The following is a 27,088-nucleotide window of genomic DNA, read 5'->3' as shown; positions in this document are numbered from 1 at the left end:
TTCAAACTTCAAAGAGAAAAGTTCATAATGTATGTAATGGTCCCTGTTAGTGTTTTTGAGGTGAGTGTGTTATGAGGGACAACGTATGCTCTCTGAGTGAGAACTGTTGCCATTGTTCTGGTCGAACGAGCTTATTTTGAGACATGTATAAAGTGGTTTGTGAGTTTTAGAGATGAGATGAACTGTTTGGCCAAGATGCATGTTGGTAATGCAGACTGTGTGAAGAGTTTTGGAAAAATGACTTCAGTATTGACCGATGCCTGTTAGCAATTGAAAAAAAAKCTAATACCTGAGATACAGCACACAAAATGTGTTGGACTCTAAAAATGCTGTGTTTGGATGATCCAACTGCTGGGTTGCAGACGTTGGGTCACTTAGTTGGGTTGTTTTCTTTAAAAACTTGGTTATTATTGATTCTGGGTTATTGAGATATGACCCAGTGGGTTAGATCAGAAGACTGGAGGCGTAGTTTGGTAGGGCCGTGTCTTTCAGATAGTTATTTTTAGCCACCCATGAGAGTAAATAACATTCCTGTTCATCTGTTCTGTTGTATTTATCACGTTAATGTTGAACATTTACATMTGTGTAGTTTCAATGAGACTTACAGAAGTGAATCATTTTCCCTAATTGAATTTGCAGTATGTAAACTTAACATGATGCACAGGAATGCCATTTACTCTGAGGTYGCCAATACGATCTATCTGAAAGCCAAGCTCCTAATAAGCCAAGCATCCTGAAAATAACTTAAGGATTACATTCAAAAAGACCAGCTGTTTGGTCATCCCAGCYTTAGAGTAAAAAAATACCCAACTGATGGTTAAATGAACACATTTTTGGGTAATCCACACAAACCAACTAGCTGGGTCAAAATACAACATGTGTTCTGTCCAATATTTACCCAGCACTGTGTCACCAAATAACCTAAATTGGGTTGTTTTTTACCCAGCATTTTTTTGTGTGTAGTGTCCCACTGAGCTGAACAAATGACACTGTTCAATGATTAATTAGGCCGTGTTATTTTCTTTCTCTTCTTCCCTCTTTCCTTCCACCTTTCTTCTCCCCTCTCCTTGTTTATGCTACTAATGTACACTCCGGCATTCAGAGAGTCTGTGCCTTCAGTGGGAGTCAGATATTAGGTGGCTCATTTGGTTAGCTCATTGACTGCTATCAGATGACAGGTCATTGACCTTAATGACCAGGAGGCAGCACAGACCAGGGACGGAGAGAAGAGAGGAGGAGAGGAGGAGGGGAAGGAACTGTACACCAACATGGCTGCTGGATAGGTATAATGACATTAGACCATTATTACGCAGATACAACAATCAGTAATGTATGAAGGTATCAGAGTGGTATGTGATGCACTGGTGTGTTGTGGTGTGTTGGTTGGGGTGTTTTGTGGTGGTCTCAGGCCCTTCTCTCTGAGTCATTAGCATGTTGCTGATGGGGCGGTCAGCCATCGAGCAGCAGAGGGGAGAGGGGCGAGGGGAGAGGGGGCAGAGCTGAGGCGCTCCTGTCAGACCAGGTCATTAAGAAAACGATGGGTCGGGAATACGGAGACAAGGTTGATTGGTTTCCTGCAGTCGTCAGCATCTAGCAGACCTACAGATCACAGCCCTGCCTGTCTGCCTGATCTCCTAGCCCTGCGTGCTGCACTGCAGACCTCTCTTTAAAATGCCCGTGACCGGTGCAGGGTCTGCCTGACCAACCCATCCCTGCAGACTGCACTGGACAGACTGGTATTACCTTGATCCTGAGCTTGGGTCTAAAAATAGGTATCTTGGCCCCTGGTGCTGTCTGTCTGTATGTCTGTCTGTCTGTCTGTCTGTGTGTCTTCTGAGATTTCCTGGCTGATGGTAATGAGAYGCAGCTCAATCCAGACGGCTGGGCTGGGGCCTTCTGCTCACTATCTCAGGGAGGAGTCCCAAGCTGTGTTCGTATACCAATACTAACGTACTGTATGCTATACACTTAACAAGTTTATACTGCATACTATATACTATTAGTTAATTTTAGTATACTGTAAACGAATGGTGTCCTTTCAGCTGAGCGTCCTAGCATTTCGCCTGTCCACCGGAAGTTGATGCTGTTGTATAGCTAGCAAATTACTAGCTATACATCTTACGACTTCATTAACAATGTCCATTGAGAATACACAATGACTATACCACTTAGCTAAGCTAAGAATGATGTGAATAATCAAGTCAATAAATGTTGGGTAGTTAGATAGCATACAATTAATATACTGGCAAGTTCAATGTATTAGTAGCCAACTAATGTTAGGTAGCTAGCTAACATACCGGTACATACTTCTGTAATGATATGCTACGCAGTTTGTAAGGGTAGTGTAGCTAACAAATTGTCAGCCAACATAATGTGCAACGTAATTTATTTAGAAAGTAATTACTTCATTACATTGCTAAAAATGGTCTTAATATTTGTCATAATTAGTTAAAGCAATGATTTTGTATCCACTCTTGTCGGACTTTGGCTGCATATCTTCCGCCATTTTATTCAAATCTGAAAACGTTGTGAAGCCACGCCCATTTTCTGAAGAATTGCATTATGGACCCTAAAAGCACGAATATAGTGTCTACTGCTTGTATACTTCGTATTTTGGCAAATATAGTACGACATCTGGGAACGTTTGGCATAGTAACTATATCCATACTATGACCAATAACMACTACATACTCAATTTACATCAGTACGGTTWGMGCGGTTAGTATGAGTATTCAAAAACAGCTCCAGTGTGCACAGGGAACACAACCAGACCTCTGTGGTTTTACTGCAGATATTTCCAGGTATAATTCCTATAGCACTTTCAGTATATGCTAATTGAATGGGTATTTACCATTCTACTGTCATGGATCCTGTGAATGCAGCAGGTAGGATTGAGAGGGCAGCCCTTGACAGAAATGACGTCTTACTCACATGTCTAGCGGGTGATCGGTTGGTGGTTTTCTCCAAATTGAAACACAATTGACATGAAGATCCCTGGCATTGGAGGGAGGAGAGAGAACCTCACACCACAACCACTAGACTCCTGTATTATGTCATGGTTTGGGATACTGTATCTCAACTATCCCTGTGGTTGACCCCAGTTTTCCTCAAAGGTCAGATCCGGGATTGAATTTGGTTGGGTGGTGTTTGTGAGAGGAGGAAAGGGGTGGGGCTCCCTCATGCGTACATGGATGKAATTTTGCCGTGCATCCATCTTTGCTGTCTGTTCTTCTGTGAATGTCAAACCCAGGGGCTCCCCTGCCCCCACTCCACCCTCTAGCCTCCACCATACCTGATGAACAAGCCCCCCACTGCCCCTGGGGACCATGATGCCTATAACGATGTTACCTCAAATGTCATATGCAGGGTATTGGTGTGTGTGTTGGGTGGGGGGTAGAGCTTCTTCAATACAACCAACACACCCTAAACCCCATCTATTCGAATAATTAAATGCCTTAATGTGTAAAATGCCACTTAACACAATATGCTCATCAGTAGGCAGGAGCTAGATCCTGATAGACAGATAGTCTCTGACTGACAGGCTTTTGTTGTAGTCTGGCTGTGAGTATCAGTGACATATCACCAATCACCCAGCCTCATACAACACATAGGACACACACACAGACAGACAGGTTCAGACGTACAGTATACTCACAGCACCCACTGACAGGTAGTCATGATAACAGTCACACACCACCCAGTGATTGCTAATGCCCAATTTAATTGCTAATGGGTCCTGTCCTGGGGGTGAAGTGGTGTTAACCTCTGATCAACCCTAGGTCAACCTCTTATGGCCGCATTGAATTCATTACGTTTCTCCCTCTTCATCGTGAGCAACATCAGGCCTGGCAATTTCACAGCCGTGACAATGACAAAGAAAGGAGCAGAGCGGGAAAGGCCAGAGACATTACAGAAATCAACACTCTCTCTAGGAGATAGTGGTTTTTCATTTTCTTATATTACACTCACTGATGCTAGTGATGGACAATCATTGCATCATGTGATCATTGCATCATGCTGCTGATTGGTTATGTGTTAATGATCCAGCTGAAGTCCCTCCCCCAGCCAGCCGGTAGGCCCAGCCTCCAACWGACGGCATGACGCTGGGACTATGTTTAACTCACTGTGGCTGCCACAGCAAAACACAGCCCACCAAGCGGCAATTAAGCTGTTAATGGATAGCTTCATAAAGATTGGAACCGGAGGGAGAGAGAAAAACCCCCGGCCCAAACCGCAACAGATTTCCAGCACTTCTAATTAATAGCGACGCAATTAAAGTGTAATTCAAGCGTTTCCCTCTGTAGCATTCCCCCCTCCCCCGCCTCCCTCSGATCGCCTTTTCTCACTTCCCTAAAGCGCTAGAGAATTATAGCATTTCTGTATGTGTTTTATTTCTCCCTTATGTGCCCAGTTATTGGCACCCATGATACAAGGCCACACTGTGAGAAGTGGGAATGAGGCCGAAGGACTCTGTGAGAAACACTCATCATGATTGCGAAACTATGCTGTGCATTGTGTTTTTTCTGTGTTTAGTGTGTATGTACTGTGTGTGTATGTATTTATATATGTATGTTGTGAGCGTGTGGCAGGGTCAGGTGAATGATAGCAGACTCTAATTACTGAGGTGGTGGCTCCTGTYCAGCACTGCTAACGAGCCGACTTGTCAGGGATTCCATGGGGCCAGGCGCAGTGGGGATGAGGGAGAAAAACAGCTCTAATTGGTGGGGGGCTATTTATAGACAAAGCACCTCTTTCCAAGGTTAGTGGGTTAAGTCTGTGCAATCCTCTATGGGGGACAGTCAAGATTGGTGGCAAAAAACGAACTGCTGCCAACACAACCTCAACTCACCCCATCTCTCTGGGGCACATACACACAGAATCACATACACACGCAATCACATACACACACACTAACATACACACAGAATCACACAGCATAACACACAATCATTGGAGGGATTTTCATCTGCCATGGCCCAATCCTCCCAGGGACTCCTCTCCTGCTTCTCCATTTCATTAGTTTGTCAGCCTGGTAGGAGCATTGCACACTAGTGAACAGCCAGGGGCTGCCTGCCTGCCTGACCAGTGCTCCTCCTCAGCTCCTATACACTGGAATCTAACAAGGGTCCCCACAGCTCAGCCACATACAGCACAAGGGGAGAGAGAGACAGAAAGAGAGAGAGAGAGAGAGACAGAAAGAGAGAGAGAGAGAAAGACAGAAAGATAGAGAGAGAGAAAGAGGGGTGGAGAGAAAGAGAGGGGGGGAAAGGGATTTACGGGGTACTTTTAGAGTAGTGATTCTGGTAACACTATACATTGAGTACACCAAACATTAGGAACACCTTCCTAATATTGAGTTGCACCCCCCTCTTTTGCCCTCAGAACAGCCTCAATTCGTCGGGGCATGGTCTCTACAAAGTGTCGAAAGCGTTCCGCAGGGATGCTGGCCCAAGTTGACTGGATGTCCTTTGGGTGATGGACCATTCTTGATACACATGGGAAACTGTTGAGAGTGAAAAACCCAGCAGCGTTGCAGTTGTTGACACACTCACACCGGTGCGCCTGGCACCTACTACCCKATTCAAAGGCATTTCAAACTTTTGTCTTGTCCCTTCACCCTCTGAATGGCACACATACAAAATCCATGTTTCAAGTGTCTCAAGGCTTAAAAATCCTTCTTTAACTTCTTATGGCTGCAGGGGCAGTATTGAGTAGCTTGGATGAAAGGTGCACAGAGGTGCCCAGAGTAAAGTATAAGTGAGTATAACAGAACTCATATGGCAGGCAAAAACCTGAGAAAAAAATCCAAACAGGAAGTGGAAATTCTGAGGCTGGTCGATTTTCAACCAAGATCCTATTGAAATCACAGCAAGATATGGATGAGTTTGCACTTCCTACGGCTTCCACTAGATGTCAACAGTCTGTAGAACCTTGTCTGATGCCTCTACTGTGAAGGGGGGCCGAATGAGAGGGGAATTAGTCAGGTCTGCCATGACCTGACCATTCTTTGACCATGCGCGTTCACATGAGAGGGAGCTCAGTTACATCGCTCATCTGAAGTCAATGTAATTCTCCGGTTGGAACGTTATTCAAGATTTATGTTAAAAACATTCTAAAGATTGATTCAATACATCGTTTGACATGTTTCTACTGACTGTTACGGAACTTTTGGACATTTCGTCAGCTTTTAGTGAACGCGCTTCCTGACGTTGGATTTGTTTACCAACACGCTAACAAAAATAGCTATTTGGACATAAATGATGGACATTACTGAACAAAACAAACATTTCTTGTGGAAGTGGGAGTCCTGGGAGTGCATTCCGACAAAGATCAGCAAAGGTAAGTGAAGATTTATAATGCTTTTTATGAGTTTTGTTGACTGCACAATTTGGCGGGTAACTGTATGGCTTGCTTTTGTGGCTGAACGCTGTTTTCAGATGATTGAATATTGTGTTTTGCCGTAAAGCTTTTTGAAATCTGACACAGCGGTTGCATTAAGAACAAGTGTATCTTTAATTCTATGTAAAACATGTATCTTTCATCAAKGTTTATGATGAGTATTTCTGTTATTTGACCATTCCTCCTGATATTTTGGAGGCATTTCTGAACACGGTGCCAATGTAAACTGAGGTTTTTGGATATAAATATGAACTTAATCGAACAAGACATATATGTATTGTGTAACATGAAGTCCTATGAGTGTCATCTGATGAAGATCATCAAAGGTTAGTGATTKATTTTATCTCTATTTGTGCTTTTTGTGACTCCTCTCTTTGGCTGGAAAAATGCCTGAATTTTTCTGTGAYTTGGTGGTGACCTAACATAATCGTTTGTGGTGCTTTCGCTGAAAAGCCTATTTGAAATCGAACACTTTGGTGAGATTAACAACAAGATTACCTTTAAAATGGTATAAGATACATGTATGTTTGAGGAATTGTAATTATGAGATTTCTGTTGTTTGAATTTGGCGCCCTGCACTTTCACTGGCTGTTGTCATATCATCCCATTAACGGGATTGCAGCCATAAGAAGTTTTAACGTGTCTCCTCCCCTTCATCTACACTCATTGAAGTGGATTTAATAAGTGACATCAATAAGGGATCATAGCATTCACCTGGATTCACCTGGTCAGTCTAAGTCGTGGAAAGAGAGAAGGTGCTCATAATGTTTTGTATTCTCAGTGTATTTTACAGTTCTGTTTTAGCTGGTATTTACCTAGTATCAACATATAAATAAGAGTGAAAAAATWGTGGAATGTAGAAAATGTAAATATAAATTCAAATTTAAGTCATAACTCATTTGAATATTGACCCAAATTATAGTTAGCCCTATTGATGTTGAGTGGCTGCCAACCCTCGTAAAGGAAGCCCATGAAGTTGGATGGATGGACTCCTCCAGTCAGAGGATCACTGCTGAGCTGCCTGAGAAAAGGAGGATGATGATGATGATGGTGGGGATYCTGGGAACATCAAAGTTTTGTCTATGTGCTCTTCAGCAGTGTAGAGGATAGACAGATAGCTGTCTGTTTCTCAATGTCACTCAGGACATCTATCCAACATCTATTCACCACACTGACAGACAAAACAACACTGTTGAGGATCACACACACCAACATCCCTGTGTACGAACACACTCACATGCATTAACATGAAAAGCATGCACACACTCACAGATCCACAATTACCAGAGACATTAAGCATAGAGAAATGCTCAACAGAACAGAGCCCTCCATCTGATGCCCCACATGGAATGTCCCCCAACATCTTTCTGTGTTTTTTTTATCTACTACCCACCTTTTTGGACCCCATCCCCCATTAACCCCCTCCAGCTACACCCCCCCCTCTCCCCGCCATCCCCCCTCGTCCATCCYTCCGTGTCTGGCTGGCCCTGCTTTTATGGGGGATGGGGGGCCCTTCTTTTGTTTCCTGTCACAACACACGTTTCATGGGGAGGCCTGGCTTCTGACCCCGCCGAGCACGCACTGCGCTGGGCCTGGGAGCTCCGAGGGAAAGGCCCATCTGTGGCATCCATCAGGGCTGTGTTCTCCTGCCGAGGTACTGTCAGAACCCAGGGGCCAGGCCTGCAGGGGGAATGGGGGAGGACGGGGGAGGAGAGGAGGAGGAGAAGAGGGGGAGGAGGAGGTTGAGGGGAGAGCAGTAGGCCAAAAAACTGACTCAAGGCACACAGGGCCCTTCTAAATTCCAAGCAGGGTGAAGGGGCGGGGGGACTGTGTGTATTCTCTGCGTATGTGGTGGTGGTGGGGGTTAATCAGAGCAGAGAGCAGAGAAGAAACACTGCAACACCACGGACCCTAACATTGTTATTGTGGGAGCTGCTAACTGTAGCAGACAGTGGAAATAGTCATTCAATACACCACAACAGTCAGCAAGGTAAATGTGCATAAATCTCCACCTCCGATGATTAGTATCTCAGTTATCGAACATCTCAAGATCATAAACAAAACATTGTATAATGCATAACATAAAAATCTACTTTTATCAATCAAACTATTCATCTGACTTTGGGAGGACATACAGGAGAGAGGAATAACATGACTGCAGGAAGGATGGAGAGGGTGTAGGAGACAGGGAGGATGGTGAGGGTGTAGGAGACAGGGAGAATGGTGAGGGTGTAGGAGACAGGGAGGATGGTGAGGGTGTAGGGTGTAGGAGACAGGTAGAATGGTAGGGTGTAGGGACAGGGAGAATGGTGAGGGTGTAGGAGACAGGGAGAATGGAGAGGGTTAGAGCAGGAGGAGAATGGTGGAGACAGGAGGATGGAGAGGGTGTAGGAGACAGGGAGGATGGTGAGGGTGTAGGTGTAGGGACAGTGAGGATGGTGAGGGTGTAGGGACAGTAGGATGGTGAGGGTGTAGGAGACAGTGAGGACGGTGAGGTGTTGGGGACAGTGAGGATGGTGAGGGTGTAGGGACAGTGAGGATGGTGAGGGTGTAGGGACAGTGAGATTGGTGAGGGTGTAGGGGACAGTGAGGATGGAGAGGGTGTAGGAGACAGGAGGGATGTGAGGGTGTAGGAGACAGTGAGAATGGTGAGGGTGTGGGACAGTGAGGATGGTGAGGGTGTAGGGGACAGTGAGGATGGTGAGGGTGTAGGAGACAGTGAAGATGATGAGGGGGACAGAAGATGTGTCCTACGTCTCTCCTGTCTCAGTGAAGACTCTGTTATGTTGCACACGTACCTGAGGCACTAGCAGAGGGAAGAATTGGATGTGTTTGAAGGTCAGTTTAGATAAAAAATACTTCACTGCAAGTATGTCAGGCAGGGTGTGCACTGGATAAATGCAGAGCTCTCATGCCAGCTCTCTGAGGCTGATTGATTGACTTGTTAGATGTCATGAGCAGGCTGGGGAGGAAGAGAGGGAGATGGAGAGAAGGATATGGCTACTATGGGATTGAAAAGAGGGAAAGAGGGAAGAGATAGGTGGAAGGGGGAGGGAATGAGTTGAGACAGACACACACACACACACACACAGCTGGGCAGGCAGGCAGGCAGCTCTGGCCTGGTTCTGGTCAGTTGCCCGTGGTCACGGCGGGAGGGAGCGGGAGTCAGCTGTCAGCCTGTGACGGATTGATATGGACACCCCCACCCCCACCCCTCCCCCTGCCTTACCCCTCCTCCCTCTATCCCARTCTCCAGCAGCCAGCCTGCCCATGCCTGATGGGCATGTTTCAGACTGGATGGTTTGAGGAGGCGTGAAGGGGGCTCGGCCTCCATCTTGACTGTGGCCTGTATTAGAACATAGCGTCCAGTTACCATTACTCAGTTCATATCTGATAGCAACGCTCCCTCTGTCACTTGATCTAGAACAATGAATGCAATGTGGTAGTGGTCCCTATGTGCATGTTAGCCTGCCCTATGTAAGTGTGAACCACCGCATTTAACCATGGCAAGGTGAATGGGAACATGGATGTGTACAAACAGTCCTCGGTAAGGCAATCAAAGAGGCAAAACGACAGTACAGGGACAAAGTGGAGTCGCAATTCAATGGCTCAGACAGGAGACGTATGTGGCAGMGACTCCAGACAATCACAGATTAGAAAGGGAAAGCCGGCTACGTTGCAGACACCGACAKCTCGCTCCCGGACAAGCTAAACACATTCTTTGCCCCCTTCGAGGAAAACAGCATTGAGCCACCGACGCGGGCCCTCGCTGCTTACAAGGACTGTGTGCTCTCGTTTTCCATGACTGACGTGCATAAGTCATTTAAGCGTGTTAACCCTCGCAAGGCTGCTAGCCCAGACGGCATCGCAAGCCGCTTCCTCAGAGGATGTCCAGACCAGATGCCTGGAGTGGATYTGGACATAATCAATCTCGTCATATCCCAGTCTGTTGTCTCCACTTGCTTCAAGATGTCCACCATTGTTCCTGTACCCAAGAAAGTGAAGGTAACTCAACTAAATGACTATCCCCCTGTAGCACTCACTTCTGTCATCATGAAGTGCTTTGAGAAGCTAYTTAAGGACCATATCACCACCACCTTACCCAACAACCTTGACCCACCACAATTCACATACCGTCCCAACAGATCCACGGACGATGCAATCGCCATTGCACTACACACTGCTCTGTCCCACCTGGACAAGAAAAATACCTACGMAAGAATGCTGTTCATCGACTACAGCTCAGCCTTCAACAACATAGTGCCCTCCAAGCTCATCACTAAGATCAGGGCCCTGGGTCTGAACCCCTCCCTGTGCCACTGGGTCCTGGACTTCCTGACGGGCCGACCCCAAGTGGTGAAGGTAGGCAACATCACTTCCGCCACACTGATTCTCAACACGTGGGCCCCACAGGGGTGTGTGCTCAGCCCCCTCCTCTACTCCCTTTTCACCCATGGCTGTGTGGCCACGCACGCCTCCAACTCAATCATCAAGTTTGCTTACGACACAACACTGGTAGGCCTGATTACCAACAACGACAACACAGCCTACAGGGAGGAGGAGAGAGCCCTGGTGGAGTGGTGCCAGGGAAAAACCTCTCCATCAACGTCAATAAAACGAAGGAGATGATCATGGACTACAGGAGACAGTAGAGAGAGCATGCCCCCATCCACATCGACGGGGCCGCAAAAGCACCTCTTCAACCTCAGGAGGCTGAAGAAATTTGGCTTGGCCCCGAAGACCCTCACGAACTTCTACAGATGCACCATTGAGAGCATCCTTGTCAGGTTGTATCACCGCATGATACGGCAATTGCACCGTCCGTGCACAGCCACCACTAGCGGCCTGCGCACAGTACGCTGAACTTTGGTCACTGTTACTAGCCGGCTAACACCCGGTACTCTACCCTGCACCTTAGAGACTGCTGCCCTATGTACATAGTCATTGAACACTGGTCACTTTAAATAATGTTTACATTATGTTTTATCCACTTCATATGTAAATACTGTATTCTAGTTATTGCTTCTCCTATATAACTATTGCTGTACACACCTTTTCTATTCATATACCATCCATTCTGTCTATACACACCATTATCAAATCAAATGTAATTTATCACATGCTTCGTAAACAACAAGTGTAGACTAACAGTGAAATGCTTACAGGCCATTCCCAACAATGCAGGGAGAGAGAAAATAGAGAAATAATAGAAAAGTAGTAGCACGTAATAATAAAAGTAATAATAAATACACAATGACTAACAATAACTTGGCTATATACACGGTGTACCAGTACCGAGTCGATGTGCAGGGGTCTTTTTATATTCCTGACACTGGCACGTTTTGATATTTCTTCATTTAACGATGTGCGTATTGTTGTGTATTGCTAGGTATTATTGCTGCACTGTTGGAAATTGAAACACAAGCATTTAGCTGCACCTGCGATAACATCTGCAAATCTGTAGACACGACCAGTAAACTTTGATTAGATTCGATTTTTGATTTGGATATCTCACTCTCCTGGTGTGTTAGGGATGTGGGTTATACAATACCACTATTACTTACATTTTTTGCGGGTATACAATGATTTATCTCATCCTTCAAACATGGGGAACTTTTATAAAAAGGGATATTTATATTGTAAAAAGACATTTGCAACGAGAAGTGTGAACACTGCATGTACAGTATGACATTAGTTACATACATGAATGAACCTCTGGCCAGTGGGAGGTGTAATTGAAGGAGCAGTCTTCACATGGCCGAAAGGCATGGAGGGGACATTGTGTTCCCTGTGGCGGCAAATTACCCTCCCTGCTCACTCCTAAGAGCCTATACCTTACCTCTCCTTCTCTTCTCTTCTCTTCTCTCCTCTCCTTTTCTCCTCTCCTTCACTCCGCTCTATTCCCTTCCTCCCTGTATGCCCTACCCATCCTCTCCTTGCATCATCGTCTACCCTYCCTCACACTGGTGCTACCCTCCTTCTCACCCTCTACTTCCCTGCCTTTCCCAGGACCCTTTCCTCATGTGGACTCTGTCCCAAATACCTTGACCTCAGTCCTGGACAGTGATTCATGCTTCATTCACTTGTTGACCCCATAGTCAGTGAGCCAATCAATCTGTTGGTCAGTCAGTCAGTCGGTCTGGCAGTCATTCATTCAGTCATCTAACCTGCCAGTCTAGCTTGCTCAATTCAGCTTTGATATTTCTCATGTAAATAAGAGAGAGAGGGAGAGAGAGAGAGAGAGAGAGAGAGAGAGAGAGAGAGAGAGAGAGAGAGAGAGAGAGAGAGAGAGGAGAGAGAAGAGAGAGAGAGAGAGAGAGGGAAGAGAAGAGAGAGAGAAACGAGAGGAGAGAGAGAGACGAGGAGAGTGAGTGAGGATGCAGATGCGCTCTCTGGGGCAATGGAAGTGACAGTGTCTCTATGATAGGCAGTGAGAGGGGAATTTGAGCTGCCTGGAGAGAGAGAAACAGACACTGAAAAAGAGGGAGAAAGGGTGAGTAAGTAAGAGAGAGGGTGATGGAGAGAGGCGGAGACAGAGGGGAGAGAGAAAAGGGAGAAAAAGAGAAGGAGAGAGAGTGGTACTCGGGCCGAGACGAAGGAGCGCATGCTTCATTAAGTGAGGAAGTAATTGTGGCTAATTAAGCTTCTCCATGACAGCACTGTCAGGGATGACTGATCCTTGAAATGGCACCTCCCTCTCCTGACTGACAGCCAGCCAGCACACACACACTCACTGCTTTGAAGGTGACAACTTTCTTACATATTCCTGCTGTTTTTCTTCCCCCATCCACCTCCACTCTGTGCATGCATCTTACACTCAATTCTCTGTTTTTCTATCCTATTAGAATTTTGTTTGTGTGAGAGAGAGTGAATGAGTTTTTCTCACTCTCTCTCTCTCTCTCGCTCTGTGTGTGTGTGTGTGTGTGTGTGTGTGTGTGTGTGTGTGTGTGTGTGTGTGTGTGTGTGTGTGTTGTGGTGTGTGTGTGCGCTCACAGTAATTGCTGCTACCTGGGCAGAATACTATAGGAAAATTTCAGCGACTGGAAAGTGCAGTCAATTGATTGCTTGACTAATTAATCAGCTGCATTGACTAGATGTGGATACAGGACTATTGAGTGGAGTTCTAGCTGAGGGTCCTTTATGAGGACCTAATGATTCTGCTGGCCTGTAGGGTTGTGACCTTTCCCTATATGTCCTTAAGCATAGCCTTGGGTAGACATCTACGATCTAAGTCTCAGTATCAGGCTGTGTAGGGAGGTGTTTATGGAAGCAGAATGTTCTCCGTGTCACTTTACACCTGGTTAAAACTGGATTATGATGGATTAGGCCGGATTAGGTGTCCAAATCCTAATTTCTGATTTCTGATTTAATCAGTTAAACCAGCCAATCAAATTATTTTGAATAGATTGGATAGTGGGCTGTGAAAAACTACATGTCCCTGATATATTTTTTGTTCTAGACTTAATTGGGTAGAGGGGTAGCCCAGTGAGGATTATGATGTCAACTCCACCATTCACAGAGGAGCTGGGCTCACAGTTGTTTCCCCCAGCAGGCAGACCAGTAGACAATGAGTAGGAACCTGATCTGAGACCAGAGGCCTGCTCATAAATACAGCATACCTTTAAAAGTCCTGTTTGCATTGCCAGAGAGAACTGCCTCAACCCTAGAGTCTCACGCTCATGTGAGCACAGAGACGACAGACTATCTGGGGGCCATGGCATTTTGCTGCAGAGTGTCACAACAAGAATGTGTTGTATAAGAGAGAGAGTGTGTGTATGAAATATAGAGGGTGAGCGTGTGTGTTAAGTATGTGTATGTGCTTCTGTTTTGGGGTCTTTGTTTACATGCTTCTCTAGATGTTCAGTATGTGTTGGGTCAGTGAGCTGTGATACTGTATGCGTACAAAGGTTATGAATGTATGCTTGTGTTTGTGCTCCGTACAGTATGCATTTATAGCTGTCACGTCCTGACCTTAGTTCCTTTTTTATGTCTCTACTTTAGTTTGGTCAGGGCGTGAGTTGGGGTGGGCATTCTATGTTTTGTTCTGTGTGTTTATATTCTATGTTGTAGGTCTAGGTTTTCTGTTTCTATATGTTTGGCCTGGTATGGTTCTCAATCAGAGGCAGCTGTCTATCGTTGTCTCTGATTGAGAGCCATACTTAGGTAGCCTGTTTTCCCACTATGATTTGTGGGTAGTTGTTTTCTGTCTTTGTATTAGTTACCAGACMGAACTYTTTCGGTTGTTCTTTGTTTGTTAATTTTGTATTTTTTGTGTTCAGTGCATTTTAATAAAATGACGAACACTTACCACGCTACACATTGGTCCGATCCTTCCTACTCCTCCTCAGACGAAGAGGAGATCCGTGACAATAGCAGCATTATGTACAGTTGAAGTCGGAAGTTTACATACACCTRAGTCAAATACATTTAAACTCAGTTATTCACAATTCCTGACATTTAATCCTAGTAAAAAATTCTCTGTCTTAGGTCAGTAAGGATCACCACTTTATTTTAAGAATGTGAAATGTCAGAATAACAGTAGAGAGAATGGTTAATTTCATATTTTATTTCTTTCATCACATTCCCTGTGGGTCAGAAGTTTACATACACTCAATTAGTATATGGTAGCGTTGCCTTTAAATTGTTTAACTTGGGTCAAGTGTTTCGGGTAGCCTTCCACAAGCTTCCCACAATAAGTTGGGTGAATTTTGGCCCATTCCAAAATGGTGTAACTGTGTAACTGAGTCAGATTTGTAGGCCTCCTTGCTCGCATACGCTTTTTCAGCTCTGCCCACAAATTTTCTATAGAATTGAGGTCAGGGCTTTGTGATGGCCACTCCAATACCTTGACTTTGTTGTCACAACTTTGGAAGTATGCTTGGGGTCATTGTCAATTTGTAAGACCCCTTTGCGACCACTTTCTGTTTCATCAGACCAGAGGACATTTCTCCAAAAAGTACGATCTTTGTCCCCATGTGCAGTTGCAAACCGTAGTCTGGCTTTTTTATGGCGGTCTAGGAGCAGTTGCTTCTTCCTTGCTGAGTGTCGATATAGGACTCATTTTACTGTGGATATAGATACTTTTAGATACTTTTGTACCGGTTTCCCCCAGCATCTTCACAAGGTCCTTTGCTGTTGTTCTGGGATTGATTTGCACTTTTCGCCTTTTCGCCGATGAAGTACCTTCATCTCTAGGAGACAGAACGCATCTCCTTCCTGAGCGATATGACGGCTGCGTGGTCCCATGGTGTTTATACTTGCGTACTATTGTTTGTACAGATGAACGTGGCGTTTGGAAATTGCTGGATGAACCACACTTGTGGAGGTCTASAATATTTTTTGGATGTCTTGGCTGATTTATTTTGATTTACCCATGATGTCAAGCAAAGAGGCACTGAGTTTGAAGGTAGGCCTTGAAATACATCCACAGGTACACCTCCAATTGACTCAAATGATGTCAATTAGCCTATAAGAAGCTTCTAAAGCCATGACATCATTTTCTGGAATTTTCCAAGCTGTTTAAAGGCACAGTCAACTTCGTGTATGTAAACTTCTGACCCACTGGAATTGTGATATAGTGATTATAAGTGAAATAATCTGTCTGTAAACAATTGTTGGAAAAATGACGTGTCTGCACACAGTAGATGTCCTAACCGACTTGCCAAACTATAGTTTGTTAACAAGAAATTTGTGGAGTGAGTTTTAATGATTGTATGTAAACTTCCGACTTCAACTGTACTGTATGTGCAAATTTGTGTGTGCGACTGATGCTGCGTGTGGAGTTGTGTGACTGATGTTATGCGTACTGTATGTTTGTGTCTGACACTATGTGTCTGTGTGCGTCTGACACTGTGTGTGTTTCTCCTTTACTCAGCTCCTCTCGGGATTTTTAATAGGTGGCTACATTAACACAGCCAGGTTCTTATAGTCCCTTTCACATTTTTTACCAGAGTGCCAGAGACTCATGAAAAAGATGATTTAACAGTGAGAGGCCTCTCCATCACATGGAGGGTGGGAGAGGAGGGAATACTGGCCTCTCTGCCCACCACTCTCTCAACTGAAACACCCAYAAGGTTTAGGGACAGAGAACAGACAGAGAAGGTGGGGTGTGGGCACTGGGTACAGGTCTTCACATCTACTGTACCTCTACAGTATATCCTTCAATACCTGTAGAGGCGTGTTTGACTGAAGGTGAAGTGCCAGGCTTAGTTGACACATCCTCATGARTGGCAGGGCAGGAAGTGGCAGAACAGAACTAAACAGAGCAGGGTGTATTCATTAGTGCACACCGTACCAAACCATAGCTACATGTTTTGCAAATAAAACAAGTCTTTCTGATTGGACAAGTTTAGGTTAGACCCTTCCCGTTTCGGCCTGTTTGCCTCCGTTTGTTTCTTAGTGAATACCCCCCAGCTGGCTGTGAAGTGATGTGGGCTGTGCGGTGCTGCTGTACTGGACAACACTGCCTTTATCTCCCATTCAATCCTATAAGCTCTTTCTCTTCCCCATAAGCTCTGTGGTCCCCGGGGGCAGCTGGTCTGGTATTAAAGCATTAAGACAGTCTTTACACTTACTAGACATTTCACAAAAATACACAACATATATAAAAGTATGTGGACACTATGTGGACGAATCCACACATTTAAATGAGTGGATTCGGCTATTTAAGCCACACCCGCTGCTCACAGGTTTATACAATCGAGCACACTGCCATGCAATCTCCATAGACAAACATTGGCAGTAGAATGGCCTTACTGAAGAGCTTAGTGACTTTCAAAGTGGCACCGTCATAGGATGCCACCTTTCCAACAAGTCAGTTTGTCAAATTTCTGCCKTGCTAGAGCTGCCCCGGTCAACTGTAAGTGCAGTTATTGTGAAGTGGAAACGTCTAGGAGCAACAACATCTCAGCCACGAAGTGGTAGGCCACACAAGCTCACAGAACGGGAAGCGGAAGGGACAAGGGACTCAGCTAACTGTCACGTCTCCAACGCTACCACTGGAGGTAGCGCACAACACTTGCCAGACAGTTGCCCCCCTCTAAGCAGGACAGTGTAAACAGAATTGTCTCGTTGAGCCAACACTCTTACAGTAAAAATGTTAATAACATATAAATGTTTATAATTGTATAATTATAAAATATAATTGTTTTATTGAGTGTTTACCTGAAATTGTACTAACGTAAACTCACCCCATTCCGTACAAATGTGCGCAACCGCAACATTCAAACGAGGCTACAAAGAAAACTAATGGGACTGTAGCGACTGTGTTGACTTCAAAATCGGGGGTGTGAACTACGTTTCTATTCAAGCGTTGATCGACATGGTAATAGTAGTATTGGAGAAAAGTTGAAAAAACTGACCCTCCGTTACATCGTGACGTGTCATGCCGTAACGTACAGCATGCATAAAGCAACTATTTCTGTCTTACAATCTCTCTCCACCAGGTGTAGCACTTCTCTCATCCTTTAAAACAAGAAATGGACAGTGACGGGGGTAGGGGGGATACCTAGTCATTTTTTGCGTCATCATTGCATGCGATCATCATTCTCAAAGCCGCTGTTTGCTTCTAAGATCACTTTAGCACCGCCCTAAAAACCCGATTCAAATTCGACACAAACCTTCAAATAGGTATGTAATGACACATTATATAAACTCTTTATAGTGTTTTATTTACATTTTAGAGGCGATAAGGTGATAAGTTGGACAGATCGAGTGAAAAAAAGCAATTTTCCCACACAACATCTCTCCCTCTCACTATCACGCATTAGGTTCGCTTCCCCACCCGCCATTTTTAAAAAGACCCGACGGGGCTCATTGCCTTCTTGAATCATGCAGAAACGGGCAGCGTGGGGGTCATGTAATTGATTCTGTTGGAAAGGGGAGAAATTGTGCTTTACAATGGTATTGCCATTACAGTTGATCTGGAAGTATTACGTTTTTGAGGCGCTAAAATAAAAAGGCGATGTACAAAAGTGAGTGAGTTTACGTTAACAGCCTGTTATGTTCTGAGATTGTCGTTGTAGCTTTAAATCTCAACAGTGTTTATTTAAAAAATGTTTTTGCTTGACTGCACTGAGCCACCAAGGTCCAGGCAAGTAGAAACTCCCCAGGTAGCTAATTATCAACGTTTTCATTTGCAATTAGCTTTTAACTCATATAATGACTTCCATGATATTGATCAAATGAAGAATGTTTTTTCTAAGGTAACTTTAATACGGTAGGTGAGGATGCAAAAATGATTTTGTTTAGCTAGCTAGCTTGCTATCTAACGTAACCTTGCTGTGTAGCCTATATTATAATATGAATGGCACTGTATGGCAACATTTAGTATGGGATCTCTTTCACTACTCCGCTCCTCAGACTCTCCTTCATCTCTTCTAGTGGATATAGGGCCCAAAGCATGAAACAAACAGAGAATCTCTCTGCCGACAGACAGGTACTTATCACAGTTGGAGGCCGTTCCTTCTCTTGCTACAACATAAGCGGTACCTGCTTCTTGCCAARCTGGTAGCGACGAATCTGCCACTTCTACTTGTAGAATTGCAGTGCTCGTCAGTTGCCAAAAACTTTTTGCCAATCATAGAGCACAAAAAGGAGTGACAACAAAAAGGAAGAAAAGAGGGGATTTTCTCTGTACATCCATGGTTAACTGTCATCAGCCAGTCACACTTCATATGCAATGTAGACTATGGGATGGTAGCCAGCTAAGTGCACAGACGCAATGCACACTAAATACATCCCCAAAACTAGCTAACCACTATAGCTAATATTGACATTAGAATTAAATGACAATAGATTAGTTTCCATGAAACAGCTTCCTGTGTTAGCTGCCAAGCTAGTGCACTGTCCTTAGCTAGCTAGCTATGTTATGTAGAGTGAATTAAATCATTTCTTCATCTTGCTAGATAATTATCTAGCTGTGGCCATCTGGCTACGAAATATGAATAATAAGTCAATACATAAACTAAGCAACACACATGTTTGGCCCTGTCTGGGGGTATCGTCGGACAGTGTCTCCCGACCCCTCCTGTCTCAGCCTCAGCCTCAGTTTATGTGTCGGGGGCTAGGGTCAGTCTGTTATAGCTGGAGTATTTCTCCTGTCTTGTCCTGTGTGTGAATTTAAGTAAGCTCTCTCTCTCTCTCATCTCTCTCTCTCTCTCTCTCCTCTCTCTTCTCTCTTCTCTTCTCTCTCTCTCTCTCTCTCTCTCTCTCTCTCTCTCTCTCTCTCTCTCTCTCTCTCTCTCTCTCTCTCTCTCTCTCTCTCTCTCTCTCTCCTCTCTCTCTCTCTTCTCTCAGGAGCTGAGCCCTAGGACAATGCCTCAGGACTACCTGCCCGATGACTCCTTGCTGTCCCCAGTCCACCTGGCCGTGCTGCTGCTCCAGTTTCAACTGTTCTGCCTGTGGCTATGGAACCCTGACCTGTTCACCGGACGTGCTACTGTCCAGACAGCCTGCTGTTTTTCAACTCTCTAGAAACAGCAGAAGCGGTAGAGATATTCTGAATGTCGGCTATGAAAAGCCAACTGACATTTACTCCTGAGGTGCTGACCTGTTGCACCCTCGACAACCACTGTGATTATTATTATTTGACCCTGCGGTCATCTATGAACATTTGAACATATTGGCCATGTTCTGGTTATAATCTCCACCCGGCACAGCCAGAAGAGGACTTGCCACCCCTCAGAGCCTGGTTCCTCTCTAGGTTTCTTCCTAGGTTCTGGCCTTTCTAGGGAGTTTTTCCTAGCCACCGTGCTTCTACACCTGCATTGCTTGCTGTTTGGGGTTTTAGGCTGGGTTTCTGTATAGCACTTTGTGACATCGGCTGATGTAAGAAGGGCTTTATAAATACATTTGATTGATTGATTGACATGCATTGCCAAACAATGCTACAACCACCTTCTGGTTTGGAGTATTTTAACAAGGCTGAGTGGCTGACGACTTCAAAGTCTTTGCTGTGTGAACACAAAAGAGATTGACTGCGACACTGTTCAGAGGTGCTAAGTACTGTCGGCAGGCAAACGTTTGACAATCCAACCGGTATGCCTGAGCTATAAGACCCAGGCCGTTAAAGTTTACACAGTGTCGTTAAGAGGCCAGCTCACGAAAGACAATGCTAAATACACAGTGATTACAGTGTGGGTCAGTGGGCTAGAGCCACATGCTGGTGGCCACATCCATTCTGATATTCAACTCTGAAAGTATGTTGTGTGTGTTTTTTAATTTAGACACAATATCAGCAGCACCTACTCTATGATGACCAGAGCATGTTATCATTGCACTAATTATAAAACGAATGAGGGCCATTGCAATTACCATAATGCATACTACACAATGATTGCCTGGTCATGATGATGATGACGGTGATTATTCTACCCTAAATGAGCTCAGAGCACAGAGGGCCATGTTATGTCCATGCCAGTATTTCCATGGGACCCACGTTGCATTACGTAGCCTGTCCTCCTCCAGCACTATGCTGTAGCTCCATCTCCCCAGTGAGGCAGCCATGTGTGGTGTTTGGATGTGAGCTCACAGGGACATATTTAAACGCCAGTCACAAGATGCCAGTGTTGGGTTTGCGTAGCGATGAGCTCCTGCTCTCAGAATAGCCCCTAGGAGCCCAGCGGCCCCCTGGCCTAGCCGGCAGTAACCCTGGCCCGTGTGCCAGTTGGCAGCCACCCAGTTGTTGGGTCAGACGTGAATCCTGGGCTGGAGAGGGAGGGACAGGGATGGGGGGTGATGCAATGTGGCCCATTTTAACACTGACAACTGCACTCTCTTTGGCACGCCCCTATAAGGGGAAAAAGATGAGGTGTTGTACTGGTTCTCCTGGACAGTCCCCCCCCCCCTCTCTCTCTCTCTCTCTCTCTCTCTCTCTCTCTCTCTCTCTCTCTCTCTCTCTCTCTCTCTCTCTCTCTCTCTCTCTCTCTCTCTCTCTCTCTCTCTCTCTCTCTCTCTCTCTCTCTCTCCTCTCTCTCTCTCTCTCTCTCTCTCTCTCTCTCTCCTCTCTGGCTCGCTCTCTTTCTCTCTTGCTAACTGTCCTTACAAATTATCTGTCAATCTCTCCTAAACTTGACCCACTTCAAATGGTGAAAGTACCTGACCCACCACTCTACACACCCCATCTCTCCTACAGTAAATCTTGTAGTCAGACTCCACCACCGGGCCGCTCTGAACCCCCCTGTCCCTCCGAAACAAACATTTTCCAGGCAGGACCAAAATATCCCCTGCAAAGCCTGCTAATAAAAATACCCTGCATGCCAAGGATAGCTTCCATGGGGAATAAAGCGACCAACATATAGAGGGATGATTCTGAGTATGGGAAGGAGGTCAGGAGAAGGTGAAGGGGTGTGGCAGAGGTGGCCAAGAGGCACCATCCAGCCAATTGGAGAGAGAAACAGAGGGGGCACGGAAGGCGATTGGTGCGCAGTTGGTGCCCTTGATACAGGGTGTATTTGTTTGGGCAAACAATCAGCGGATGTTCTGTGAAGAGAGAGAGACACAGAGTCTGGGCATTCCCTCTGAAAGTCACCCTGGTCGCCGGGGGGGATGAAGGTCCAGAGAGTCATGGTGATTATACCCACAGTGCTCCTGTAGTTCTAACAGAGTTTACACACACTGGCAAGTGGTCTGATGGGCCTCTTGGCGAGTCAGTGTGTGACAGCGTGGAGGTTGGCTGTACAACGAAAGTGTGTGTGTGTGTCTGTGGAGAGCGAGTGTCTGGAGTGTATCTCCCCTGTGGGACAGAGTGTATGGAGTTGTATGTGAGTGAAATATGGAGTCTGTCTTTTATTTTCAACACCCCACTCCCAGGTGGTGACAGCCTGTGCTAAGTGCTGTAATAGCCAATTGATTTTGTCCCTTTTTTTGGTGGTGGCAAGACATAAATCAAAGCGTCTGTCAGGACCTTGGTATAGGGGGGTGTTTGCAATTGTGTGTGTGTGTGTGTATGTATGCTCTCAGGGTGGGCTGGAGGGTTATGTTTGGACTGGGAGTGTGTCAACAATTAATCCACACTGTGATCTCAAGGCCACAGCTCTCCTGACCTCCAGCCACAATCCAACAGGGACTGCAGCTTCACTAAAGGCCCGTGTGTCTCTGTGTGTCTGGTGGACATGAGAAATCAGCACAGCAGCGAAAACAGACTCAAAGCCAACCTCTCAGGTTCCTTAGAGCTTTCATGGGAATAGCATCTCACAATTATTGTTACGCAGACAATTGATAATAATACCCTGTGATATTTTATATAGTGTACATCAAATTAAATCAAAATGGGATTTGTCACATGCTTCGTAAACAACAGGTGTAGACTAACTGTGAAATGCTTACTTACGGGCCCTTCCCAACAATGCAGAGAGAACAACAATAGAAAAATAATAACACAAGGCATAAATACACAATAAGTAACGATAACTTGGCTATGTACACGGGGTACTAGTACCGAGTCGATGTGCAGGGGTACGAGGTAATTGAGGTAGATATGTATATATGTAGGGGTAAAGTACTAGGAAAAATTATAGATAATTAACATTAGCAGCAGTGTATGTGATGAGTCAAAAAGGTTAGTGCAAAAAGGGTCATGCAGATAGTCCGGAAAGCTATTTGTTGGACTTTTTAGCAGTCATATGGCTTGGGGGTAGAAACTGTTCAGGGTCCTGTTGGTTACAGACTTGTCTATGACTTGAGTGGTTGGAGTCTTTGACAATTGTTAGGGCCTTCCTCTGACATGGCTGGTATAGAGGTCCTGAATGGCAGGGAGTTTGACCCCAGTGATGTACTGGGCCGTACACACTACCCTCTGTAGTGCCTAGGGGTAGGATGCCAAGCAGTTGCCATACCAAGCGGTGATGCAGCTAGTTAAGATGATCTCCATGGTGCAGCTGGAGAACTTTTGTAAGATCTGAGGGCCCATGACAAATCTGTTCAGCCTCCTGAAGGGGAAGAGGCATTGTTGTGTGTGTGGACCATGTTAATTACTTAGAGATGTGGACACAGAGGAACTTGAAGCTCTCAACCCGCTCCACTACAGCTCCGTCGATGTGGATGGGGGCGTGCTCAGCCCTCCGTGTTCTGTAGTCCACGCTCAGCTTCTTTGTCTTGCTGACGATGAGGGAGAAGTTGTCCTGGCAACACAATACCATGTCACTGACCTCCTCCCTATAGGCTGTCTCATCGTCGTCGTTGATCAGGCCTACCACCGTTGTATCGTCAGCAAACTTAATGATGGTGTTGGAGTAGTAGTCGTGGTTGAACAGGGAGTACAGGAGGGGACTAAGCACGCACCCCTGAGGGGCCCCCATGTTGAGGGTCAGCATGACAGATGTGTTGTTGTCTACCCTCACCACCTGGGGGTGGCCCGTCAGGAAGTCCAGGATCCAGTTGCAGAGGGAGGTATTCAGTCTCACGGTCCTGAGCATAGTGATGACCTTGGAGGGCACTATGATCTTGAATGCTTAGCTGTAGTCAATGAACAGCATTCTCACATAGGTGTTCCTCTTGTCCAAGTGGAAGAGGTCATTGGGGATCTGAGGATCTGTTGGGGCGGTTTGCAAATTGGAGTGGGTCCAGAGTATCTGTGTTGATGGTGTTGATGTGAGTCTTGACCAGCCTTTCAAAGCATTTCATGGCTACAGGTGTGAGTGCTATAGGGCGATAGTATTTTAGACAGATTACCTTGGCTTTCTTGGGCACAGGGACTATGGTGGTCTGCTTGAAACATGTAGGTATTACAGACTGGGTCAGGGAGAGGTTGAACATGTCAGTAAAAGATAGAAGATAGAAGTCAAAGGCCACTATCCAGTTAAATCAAGTCAGACATTTTGTGATCTCTCTTTTGTATATATCTAAGAACCATGGTATATAACCACCGTTTAGGCCTACGTTAACTTGAAAAGGAAACATTAAAGCAGTGATCTCCAGGACAGCTGATCCTCATAGACACATAGATAGAGAGAGAGAACACAGATGTGAGCAACACTGGGACCATGTTAATCCTCTTAATTCAATTATGGTAAACAGGGACGGGGCTTCCTTCTAAACAAAACACAATAAGCAGGAGTACTGCAGGCAAATGGGGGGGCAGCCTCTGATGTAGAGAGCTATGACAGCGGGGGGCCTGGCAGGCTCCGAATCTCCACTGGGATACCCATCAACCCCCTAACCCCCTACTGGGTCCCCCTACCTACTCCCTCTACTCTCCCCCAGGCTTTGCCTGCCCCTCGACTTCTTTAGCCCTGGGGATGGGGTGTCAGACTTGGACAATGCCACTGGGACAAAGGGGCTGAAGCCCCACACACAGCGTGTCTACTGTGTCCAGCTGTGGCCATTCCAGCACAGCTCTCATGTGAGGTAGGGAGAGGAAGGGGTTGTGGGGAGAGGAGAGGAGGGGAGAGGAGAGCTAGGGAGATAAGGGGAGAAGGGTAGAGAGGTTCGGAAACAGTTCGGAACAGTTTGTTTATATATTATAATGATATTTTGTGAAATTTTTMGGCAAGGGTTTTTGCCATTGTTCGTTAGCACAAAAGAGCTGAAGTTTATGCCACTTTGTCGGTCATTGGTCAACAGTAGGGATTCTTTAAGGAAGTGTTTGTTGTCATTCAACGATAAATGACTTGTTAGTTAGTTGTAAAAGTTAGTTAGTTGTAAAACTGCACTACTAATATCTCCTCGGCAGAAACGTCAAAACGAAGGACAGATTTCTTGACTTATCTTAGATTAGTGTATACTGGCTATGGCGTCTCAAGATGGACAAACAGTACTATTGCCGTTTATCAAGCGACGGGAGTATGCGAGCACACTTGTTCGGTTTGCCTAGCTGAGTTCGGCTAGCCTAGAAGCATTCAGAAACCTTAATGACGAGGGTTTGGCTTCTAATGTTGTGTAGGTCTGCCAAAGTGTTTTGGGCCTGCCTAGCTCACTCCTGCTGAAACATCTCCACGCTGCTGTAACCTGCTAACCTGGACCAGACTGCCACCAGCACCTCCTCTCCATGAAAGAGAGTGTCGGTTTCTGGGGATGAACGCAGGACAGAGAAGGAGAGAGGAGGGAGGAAAGAGGGGAGTATGTTTTTGAAGCAGTTAGACAATCTGTTTGGATTAGGCAGACTGCCAGAGAGACATGGAAATGATGGGCAGCCGGGACGAGGGGAGGAAAGGAAGAGGAGGAGAGAGGAAGGGAGACAGATGGGGAGAAATGGGTGATGGTGGAGGGGTTGAGTAAAGGAGAGGGAGAGGGGGAGGAGAGTGTAGGGAGAGGGGTCGGAGATTGGAATCTCAGGATCTAAGGCTCTTTGGGCTTGATGGTTCCCAGATGTTGCAGCTTCTTGTCCCTCCCCTCCCCTCCCTCCTCAGCCKCCTCCCTTCCCCTCTTTTGACCTTTGAGCTTCTCTGCGTGGTGAATACACAGGAGCACAGTTAGCAATGCAGGCAGATGGGTCAGTGGCAGTGTGGAGGCCTGGCCTCCTGTGGTCCAGGGGAAATGGAAGGTGAGAGTCGTCTTCCACAACAACAACACACCCTCAAAGGCCAGGGGGAGGCAGGCTATGTTTTCTTATCCTCCCTCTACACCTAGCTGCCTTGGCAGGGTGTGTGCATGGATGTGTACATGTGCATGTATGTCTGTGTGTGTGTCTGTGCGTGTGTTTGCAAGCGTGTGTGTGTGTGTGTGAGTGCATGTGGGTGGGTGGGGATGTGTGCAGATGTACACTACATGACCAAAAGTATGTAGACACCTGCTCGTCGAACAACTCATTCCAAAATCAAGGGCATTAATATGGAGTTGGTTCCCCCTTTGCTGCTATAACAGCCTCCACTCTTCTGGGAAGGCTTTCCACTAGATGTTGGAACATTGCTGCGGGGACTTGCTTCCATTCAGCCACAAGAGCATTAGTGAGGTCGGGCACTGATGTTGGGCGATTAGGCCTGGCTCGCAGTCGGCGTTCCAATTCATCCCAAAGGTGTTCGATGGGGTTGAGGTCAGGGCTCTGTGCAGGCCAGTCAGGTTCTTCCACACCGATCTCGACAAACCATTTCTGTATGGACCTCGCTTTGTGCACGGGGGCATTGTCATGTTGAAACAGGAAAGGGCTTTCCCCAAACTGTTGCCACAAAGTTGGAAGCACAGAATCGTCTACAATGTCATTGTATGCTGTAGCATCAAGATTTCCCTTCAATGGAACTAAAGGGCCGAGCCTGAACTATGAAAAACAGCCCCAGACCATTATTCCTCCTCCAGCAAACTTTACAGTTGGCCCTAAGCATTGGGGAAAGTAGCGTTCTCCTGGCATCRGCCAAACCCAGATTAGTCCGTCAGACTGCCAGATTGAGAAGCATAATTCATTACAGATTGTGTTTCAACTGCTCCAGATTCCAATGGTGGGGAGCGCATGGTGATCTTAGGCTTGTGTGTGGCTGTTCGGCCATGGAAACGCATTTCATGAAGCTCCCGACAAACCGTTATTTTGCTGATGTTGCTTCCGGAGGCAGTTTGGAACTTTGTAGTGAGTGTTGCCACCCGAAGACAGACAATTTTAACGCGCTACATGCTTCAGCATTTGGTGGTCCTGTTCTGTGAGCTTGTGTGGCCTACCACTTCGCGGCTGAGTCGTTGTTGCTCCTAGATGTTTCCACTTCACAAAACCAGCACTTACAGTTGACCGGGGCAGCTCTAGCAGGGCAGAAATGTTATGCTGACT

Source organism: Salvelinus sp. IW2-2015, linkage group LG15 (assembly GCF_002910315.2).
Source record: "Salvelinus sp. IW2-2015 linkage group LG15, ASM291031v2, whole genome shotgun sequence".
In the NCBI taxonomy this organism is placed as follows: domain Eukaryota; kingdom Metazoa; phylum Chordata; class Actinopteri; order Salmoniformes; family Salmonidae; genus Salvelinus; species Salvelinus sp. IW2-2015.
This window is presented reverse-complemented; position numbering follows the sequence as displayed.